Source organism: Neomonachus schauinslandi, chromosome 9 (assembly GCF_002201575.2).
Source record: "Neomonachus schauinslandi chromosome 9, ASM220157v2, whole genome shotgun sequence".
Lineage (NCBI taxonomy): Eukaryota > Metazoa > Chordata > Mammalia > Carnivora > Phocidae > Neomonachus > Neomonachus schauinslandi.
The window spans coordinates 13,820,201-13,829,631 of NC_058411.1; the positions used below are offsets into that span (position 1 = coordinate 13,820,201).

General features: G+C 41.3%; 1 pseudogene; it reads left to right on the forward strand.

Moving 5' to 3' along the window:
• The first annotated feature begins 8,123 nt into the window (after positions 1 to 8,123).
• LOC123325973 lies at positions 8,124 to 8,196 on the forward strand (annotated as a pseudogene).
• Positions 8,197 to 9,431: the final 1,235 nt, after the last annotated feature.

The following is a 9,431-nucleotide window of genomic DNA, read 5'->3' on the forward strand; positions in this document are numbered from 1 at the left end:
CTAATTGGTTTTTCTCTTGTTCTTCCCCCACCTCCTGTGTATCCTAATGTCCAGTCTTAAGTCTGAGCCCTGTTTTACGGACATATGAATTGATGCACACAGTTTTGTTGTTATTGTTTGTTCATTTTTGAACACATGGCCTGAGGTTTTATGACAAGTCCATTTTGAATTCAGAGTTTGAGTCTCAAGTCTTCTCTGATGTGTCACCTGCGCATTGACAAAGGCAGTGTGGACCCGGGGCTGATGGCCCAACGGGAAGTTGGAAGATGTGGGGTCTGCTTTGGCTCTGCCATTACTGGTTGGATGGCTTTGACAGTTCACTCACTTATTCATCCAGCATTTTATGGAATACCTACCAGGTGGTTGGTGCTCAGCTAGATGCTAGGACTACACAGATGAGTAGGACAGTGCCTTGTTCTTAACGAACTTTCTGTTTCGCGTACAGACTCAGACCTAGAAAGCATCGTGCTCAGGAAGATGCCGTGGTGCTTTGTGGGAAGTGTGTATAGGGAGAGTGGGAGCCCAGAGCAGGGAGGGACCACACTGTCCGTGGTGCTACAGAAAGGCTTCATGGCGGGAGTGATTTGGGGTTGAGTTTTGGGGAAAAAAAATATATATTATCGAGGGATTATGGCATGATAAAGAGTTTGGACTTTTTGCCCCTACTGAGTTTCTGGTCATGGGAGCCAATGAAGAGTTTTAACTAGGAAACCACCCAGTCATTTTTGCATTGTAGAAAGATGTGTGGAGGATGAGTTGACTTCATCTCTGTGAGCCTCACTCTTCTCCTCTGTAAGATGGACCCACTTCTCTTGCCTCATAGGTTCATTTGGGTCGCGTTTCTCTCTTTGAAATGTGGTGAGAATAGCTGACGTGCACGCACTGCTTTCTGAGCACTTCCTCCTCAGAGCAACCCTGTGAAGCTCAGTATTGCTATTATGTGCATTTTAGAGGTGAGTATCTGACCCAGGGACACACAACTAGTACTCGTGGTGCAGTCAGGATCGGAACTCAAGTCTGCCGGATTTTGGAACCCCGATGCCCTGAGCTACCACCCAACGCTGTTAAGGTGCTGGTGAGTCTTTCATCCTCATCTCTCACCTGAAACGTCTTATCTGGTCGCTGTACTTTGCCTCCAGTGACCTTAGCAAAGAGTTGATGTAGTGGAAAGACTCAAGATCAGCACCAAACAGATGTGCCATTATTTACAACTGTTTAATCTTTGTCTCTGATAATGTGGTCTTTTATCATTAAATAGATCCAAATTTTTGGAGTAGGATATGTGACTTCAATTCTTTTGTACTAACTGGGGTATTACAAACAATGTATGTTTCTGTGGGCACAGACATAAATCTTCCTTCCAGTTTTAACAAAAAATCAATCATGGCTCTGACTCCATCCTTCTGGGGAGTTCTTTGGAAGATCCATATTATGAATAAGTAAAAGTAAAATTGAAGAGGCTGTAATGAGGCAGTTTAGAGCAAGGGAAAGACCTTGGACGGGGTAGGCTTGTCGTAGCAGTTGCCAAAGAACAGAAGAGACAAAGGTAAGGAAGTAGGTTTGGCAAAGTCAGCAAGCTCTGCTTGTTGAAAAAACAGTCTGGAAAATACCTTACAAGTTCACACACAGGCAGTCGCAATCCAAGGACAAGGGAATGGCACCCCTTTGGTAAAAAGTTTTTTCACTGTATTTTCTCTGTAGTAGGTCACTGCAGGGTGAAAAAGGCTGCATTATCTGCTGACTATGAATGAATGCCTTCAGGTACTGCTGCTTGAAGATTCAGAAGGTTTAAGAAGAATAATTAAAATAAAACGCCATTCCATGTCTTGACCTGTGTTCAGTGTGCCAAAAAAATAGCCCTTTGAAAAATGCCAGGGTTACACATTCTGTGGTCTGGGAAGAACGTTGTGATCAGCCTTCAGCTGCTCATAAAAAATCAATACTACCGTGTTCTTATTTGGACCGCTTCTTGAAGATCTTTTGGAGTAGATTTGCAGCTGAAATTTCACCTCAACTAAAAAAGAAGGGGGGGGGGAGGAAAAGGAAAGGGGGAAGGGGAAAGGGAAAGGGAAAGAAAAGCTGTGCCTTACTTAAAGCATTAGGCATGTCATTCCAGACTAAAATAATGGAATCAGCAAGAGAAAATGCTCCATTGAGATAAAACAGCTGTCTTTTATACTCATCACTTAAGTATAATTCACCTGCTGTTTGTAGGTTATGCTTTAATGGGAAGGAATATTAAGGGAATGAGAAAGAATTTCTTTATTAAATGGAAGCTCATTGCAAAAAACATATATATCCCAACCGAAGCAGCTGTTTGAGAAGAGCAGGTTCTGGAATGTGAGTGAAAGTATATCCCCCAAGATCCTGCCGCCTGGCATGTGGGAAGAATGGAGTAAATATGAGATGTGCGGAGCCACCGACAGAACGTGGCATCCGTGTGAGGTTTCGTGGGTGTCACCACCCAGCTCACTGGTTCTCAAATTTGGATGTACTTTGGAATCACCTGGGGAATTTGGAAAAAAAAATGGGTTCCACACCTAGAGATTCTGATTTAATTGCTCTGGGCTGTGGCCTGGGCATGGGGATTTTTAAAAGCTCCCCCAAAGACTCATGTATAGCAAAATTTGAGGACCACTGGCCTAGATGATGACTAATTTCTTTCTCCCCTTGTGTTCTTTGCAGCTAGGGCCATTTACTATGGGAACTTAGGTTTAGAAGCCTCGGTCCTTCAAAGCCAGACTCATGGAGTACTTAGCTAAGTCTTTAGTTTGATAGATTCCTCTCTTTAAGGGCTAAAAAGTAACATTCCAGTGTTCTTTTGAAAAATGAACCCTGAGATTTTTTTTTTCCATCACAGAGAAAGTATAAGTATGTTCTCTCTGAACTTCACAGTAGGAAAAAAGAGAAAAGAAAATGAGTACATCCAGATGCAGGCAAAGTTCCACGTTCTGTGGTGGGGAGATGGGTGAGCTGTTGTTGACCAAGGTATCTTGGCGGATTAAGTCTTGACCCTAATTTGCCGTTGTTAAAAAATGAAGAAAGGAAGGAAGAAAAAGACAAGAAATAGAGCTACATTCTTGATTATAGGTCAGCACCACAGATCCCAACTCAAGTGGGAGCTTGTCTTTCCCTTTTGGGATTTCCAGGGAATGCCAGGCAGTAAGGTACAACATAAATAAGAAGAAATGTGGTTTTTAGCTAGTACTTTGCTAATGATAAGCTTTGACCTTCAGTAATTCACTTAACTTTTATGAGGTGGATTTTCTAAAGTAAGAGTAATACTATCCCTTCGGTCCTCAACTCCAAAATAAGATACACTTTGATGAAGGACATTTAATTCCCTAGAAGCACTTCCCTCCCAAGCCAATACATTCTCGAGGAGTGATTGAGAATGGGAGTCTTGACTTCAACACCAACTAGAGATAAAGTTGGGAAGTCACAGGGGTGGGGAGTGGTATCCAGGTGGAGCCAAGGCAAAAAGCAGGCTTGAGTGGTGCTCCTCAAGCGGAATGTGCCCACAAATCTAGACATGCTGTGAAAATACAGGTTCTGATTCAACAGGTCGAGGGAGGGGCCTGAGAGGGTCCGCGTTTCCCACAAATAGCATTTCCAGGGGATGCCGATGACGCTGACCCTGGGTCGTGCTTTTGAGAGGCATGACGGTTCAGAACAGCTCTGTGCTTGGGTGAATGCTTTTCTTAGGGCAGCTAGAAAAGAGTGCATCGTGGCCCGTGAAGACAGGTGTTGTGTAGCTGCTGTCTAAACAGCAGATGAATGAAGCACAAACATGAGGACCATTTTGTGTCTTTGAGTTAATGTGGCCCCAAGCACCTTGGTGTGATCAATGCCTGTTTATGTTCTGGACTGCCCTTTTTATAGATACTAATTTTTATATACTTTCCATTTTTTATATGACCTTCAGGAGAGCCTGAGTATAAAAATTTAGTTTTTTTCCATTAATTTTTTCCCCTTTTTATTGAATTCTGGTGTGTCGGCCTCTCATCCTTCTCTGTGATTCAATCTAACATATCTCTTGAGTCTTTGTTACCTACATGTATAGCAAGGTCTCTTATCTGGTGCCTACAACAGTGATTTAAAAAAAAAAAAATTTTGTAGATAAGTGCTAGAATTATTCAAAATAATAAGCCAGTTGACCTCATCCTCACTGGGTTATCAGTGGAAACGGTGGGGTAAAAATCAGCCTGCCAACATTGTTATAAATAAGATCCTCGGGGCGCCTGGGTGGCTCAGTGGTTAACTGTCTGCCTTCGGCTCAGGTCATGATCCCGGGGTCCTGGGATCGAGGCCCACATCGGGCTCCCTGCTCAGCGGGGAGCCTGCTTCTCCCTCTGACCCTCACCCAACTCGTGCTCTCTCTCTTGCTGTGTCTTGCTGTCAAATAAATTAAAAAATCTTAAAAAAAAAAAAAAGATCCTCTAATTATATATTTTTTGCCCAACTGATAGACCTTTGTTTTGCTGCTATAAATCAGTGGCTATGTTGTGTTTCCCTGATTGCTTCATAATGTTCTTACACATTATTTAGGTTTGTAAAGTTTAAGAATAGATGTAATTTCATGTGTTCTAATTTGAAGATGGAGTTTGGAAAGGGAAGAGGGTTTTAAAAAAATATGGTTGTGACATGTTTGTTATAAACATGTGACAGTGGAACCAGTGATTATGCTGGTGGTGTGTACATATTGTACCTTGTCAACAGAAAGCTTTTATGTTTGCATATTTCACGTGGTGTTTTCTTTCTTTAAAAAAAAAATTAGAACTGATGACGTCTCTGGGAAGACTTTAAACACATTCTGGTTTACAATAGTCCTCTATAGGGGCACCTGGATGGCTCAGTTGGTTAAGCGTCTGCCTTTGGCTCAGGTCATGATCCCAGGGTCCTGGGATCGAGCCCCACGTCGGGCTCCCTGCTCCGCCGGAAGCCTGCTTCTCCCTCTCCCACTCCCCCAGCTTGTGTTCCCTCTCTTGCTGTGTCTCTCTCTATCAAATAAAGAAATAAGATCTTAAATAAAATAAAATAAAAATAAAAATAAAAATAAAATAGTCCTCTATAGGGGCACCTGGGTGGCTCGGTCGGTTAAACGTCTGCCTTCAGCTCAGGTCATGATCTCAGCGTCTGGGGATCTAGCCCCGTGTCAGGCTCCCTGCTCAGTGGGGAGCCTGCTTCTCTTTCTCTCTCCTTCAGCCTACAGCTCCCCCTGCTTATGTGTGTGTGCTCTCTCTCTTTCTCAAATAAATAAATAAAATCTTAAAACTAAATAAAATAGTCCTCTGTGACTAGGCTTCTTCTTGAAGTTTCCATGGCTTTCTCTCAGAACCATAGACCTTTTGAAATATCAGCTGATTTTCACCCACTGCAGTCCGTTGTTTCTCATTCTCTAAGCCAGTGATTCTTGAACATCAGAGTCACCTGAAAGTCAAATGAATACAGGACTGCTGGGCTCCATCGCCAGAGTTTTGGATTCAAGAGGTGTGATGTGGTGCCTGAGAACTTGCATTTCTCCCGTGTGGCCCCGTGACGCTGCCGCTGCTGGTCCACGCACCCCACTTGGAGAAGCACTGCAGGTGAAGCCTTGGGAAGTGTTGTCTGGAACCAGCAGTGTTTATCATTGTACCTGGGATCTTGCAGAAATACAGACTCTTAGGTTCCAGCCCGGACTGACTCACTGAATCAGAATCTGCGTTCTTACCAAGGTCCTATGTGATTTGTGGGCACGTTAAAGTTTGAGAAGCCCTGCATGGCTGAACATGCTGAGAGGGGTTGCATTGTGTACCATTCCAGAAAGTTATTTCTAATTATTCCTTTAATTCTAGAGAAAAATGACATGTGTATTTATTTAAAACCACTTACCTAAAAAAGCATCTTAATATTTACAAATTGCTTATCACAACAAAGCAAGCGCAGATAATCAGATTCATTCATTGTGTGTTCTGCCAACAAATTTTGGAAATACTCAAGAGAGCGTAGCAGACAGATGGGCCTAGAGATCTGGGAGGTTTGTTAGGGGCCAGTCCACTGCAGGTTCTCCTCCATCTTTTTTTTTTTTTTAATTTTTAAATTTTTAAGTAATTTCTACAGCCAACGTGGGGCTCGAACTTACAACCCTGAGATCAAGAGTTGCATGCTGTACTGACTGAGCCAGCTGGGCGCTTCTCTTCTCCACCTTTCTCCGCAACCATAGGACTATCTAGTAAAACCTCAAGGTTCGTGATTATAATCCTGAGACATCATCTAATCCAGTGGAAAGTAACAATAAGAAAAGATTTTCTGGAATATTCCGTTATTCAGCACCAAAAGAGCTCCCTTCCTGAACAAACGAAGAGTCTAATGTATTTTTTCTTTCAGTTTGATTACGTGACAAACCTTTGGAATTCTTAGGTCTTACTTCCTTAAAAGAGGAACGGAAAGTAGTATCTGACATTGGCAAATATATTTTTTTGCCCCAGTTTTCTGGTAATTATAAGTGAAAAAGGAGTAGAGGGAGAGAGAAGCAGTACAGAAAGACAACAAAAGCGTCTAGACTTTGCAAAAACTTTTCGTATTCTTTAGTTGGAAGCAATGCCACAGAGAAAGTGGACTACATCTTCCTGAGGTATCTATTCAACAGGAAGCTTTGTGGCGGGAATTGTTATACAATCTAACTAGTAATTAATATTAAACATTATGTCTATATTAAAACCAACAGCATTTATGAACTAGGAAGTAATATGCGTACAGATTTTTAAGATACAGTGTAAGAGGGGCATCTGGGTGGCTTGGGGTGTTAAGGGTCCAACTCTTGGTTCTGGCTCAGGCCATAATGTCATGGTGGTGAGATAGAGCCCCTCGTCAGGCTCTGCGCTAGGTGAGTGGATCCTGCTTAAGATTATTTCCCTCTACCTTTGCACATCCCTCCCTCCCTCTCAAAAAAAAAAAAAAAAAAAAGATACAGTGTGAGACTTAAAGAAATTTGGTTTTTGTGGCTGGCTGCTGTGGGGGTTGTATCCCCAGACCCTTAGAGTTTTATTCGTTTTCTTCTATACAGAGTCTTTGGTGGGAAACTTTAAGAAGTACGTCTTAAGATATCAGTAATCTTTTTAAAAAATACCTTTATTGAGGTATACTTGATATATAATACACTACACATATTTAGAGTGTGGAGTTTGATAAGTTTTGACGTGTATATATACACCTGTGAATCTATCCTAACAATCAAGATAATGAAGATACCTGTCACCTGCAAAAGCGTCTTCATTCTCCTTTGTTATCTCCCCTTTTCATCCCTCCCCACCCTCCATCAAGTAGGCAAGCGACCTCTAATCTGCCATCTGTCACTACAGATTACTTTGCACTGTCTAGAATTTTATGTAAGTGCAATCATACAGTATGTACTTTTGGAGGGAGCATGTCTGGCTTCTTTCATTCAGTAAAATGATTTTAAGATTCATCCATGTCTGCAAGATGTGTACACACGTATAGTATGTATGAACCCTTCAGTCCTCTTTATCACTGGGTAGTATTCCTTTGAATGGGCATATCGCACTTTGTTTTCCCATTCACCTTTTGATGGACATGTGGTGGGGTTTTTTTTTAAGATTTATTTATTTGAGAGAGAGCACACAAGCGGGGGAGGGGCAGAGGGAGAGGGAGAAGCAGACTCCCCCCTGAGCAGGGAGCCCGATGTGGGGCTTGATCCCAGGACCCCGGGATCATGACCTGAGCCGAGGCAGATGCGTTCCCGACTGAGCCACCCCGCTGCCCCCTGTTGGACATTTGAGTTATTTCCAGCCTATGGCTATCCGAAGCAAAGTCGCTGTGAACATTTGTGTACAAATATACGGATGGTCATATGCTTTCATTTCTCTTAGGTAAAGGCCTAAGATTGGAATGTTTAATTTTTAAGAAATTGCAGGACTAGGGCGCCTGGGTGGCTCAGTTGGTTGAGTGACTGCCTTCGGCTCAGGTCATGATCCTGGAGTCCCAGGATCGAGTCCCGCATCGGGCTCCCTGCTCAGCAGGGAGTCTGCTTCTCCCTCTGACCCTCCCCCCTCTCATGTGCTCTCTCTCTCTCCCTCTCTCTCTCAAATAAATAAATAAATAAAATCTTAAAAAAAAAAAAGTTCAAGACTATACTTTCAGGGATCATTTCTATAGTTCATAATTTTTAAGAAGTTGCCAAAATGTTTCCAAAATTATTTGTACCATTTTACATTCTCACCAGCAACATTCAAGCTCCTGTGGCTTCACATCTTTGCTAAATCTTTATAAATTTTAGCCATTCTACTCGGTGTGTAGTGGCAGTATGTCATTAGAGATTTCGTTTGTATTTCCCTACTGACTCATGTTGTTGAACATCTTCCCGTGTTCTTCTTCGCCATTAATACATCTTCTTTAGTGAAATGTCTGTTGAAGTCTTTGCCCATTATATTGTTGGGTTGGTTATCTACTCAGTATTGAGTTTTGAGAATTTTTAAAACATATATTTAAGATATAGATTCTTTGTCAGGTATGTGATATGCAAATATTTTATCACAATCTCTGACTTGTATTTTCATTTTTTGACCATGTCTTTGGAAGAACAGATATTTTTAATTTTGAAATATAGTTCATCCATTATTCCTTTTGTGCGGGATTGCACTTTTGGTGTTATATCTAAGAGGTATTGGCCTAACATGATTTTCTCTTTTGTTTTTCTCTAAAAGCTGTAGTTTTACATTTAGAACTGTGGTCCATTTTGAATTAATTTTTGTATATGGTGCAAGGTATGTATCCAAGGTCATTTTTTAAATACATGGATTTCACATTGTTCCAGAACCATTTGTTGAAACAAACTTCTTTCTCTACTAAATTACTTTTATACCTTTGCTTAAAATTAATTGACCAAATATGTGTGAGTCTGTTTCCGGACTGTCTATTTTGTTGTATTGATCTATTTGTCTATCTTTTTAAAAAATATTTATTACACCCAATATGGGGCTTGAACTCATGACCCTGAAATCAAGAGTCGAATGCTCTTCTGACTGAGCCAGCCAGGTGCCCCTCTTTGTCTTGATGCTAATACCACACTGTATTGATGATTGTAGCTTTATAATAAGTCTTAGGGTCATGTAGTGAAATTCCTCCAGATTTGTTCTGCCTATTGTTTTGGCCATTCTGCGTCCTTTGTACTTACACATGAGTTGGCAATCAGCTTGGCAACTGCTACAAAAAATCCTGATGTTGAATCTTTCGATCAATTTAAAGAGAATTAACATCTTAATGGTATTGAGTCTTCCAGTCCATGAACATGGTCTATGTGTCCATTTATTTAGGTCTTTAATTTCTCTCAGCAATGTTCTGTAGTTCTTAGAATACAGGTCTTGCACATCTTTTGTCAGATTTATCCCTCAGTATTTCAGTGTTTTTATGTTATTGTAAATTCTGTTTTTTAA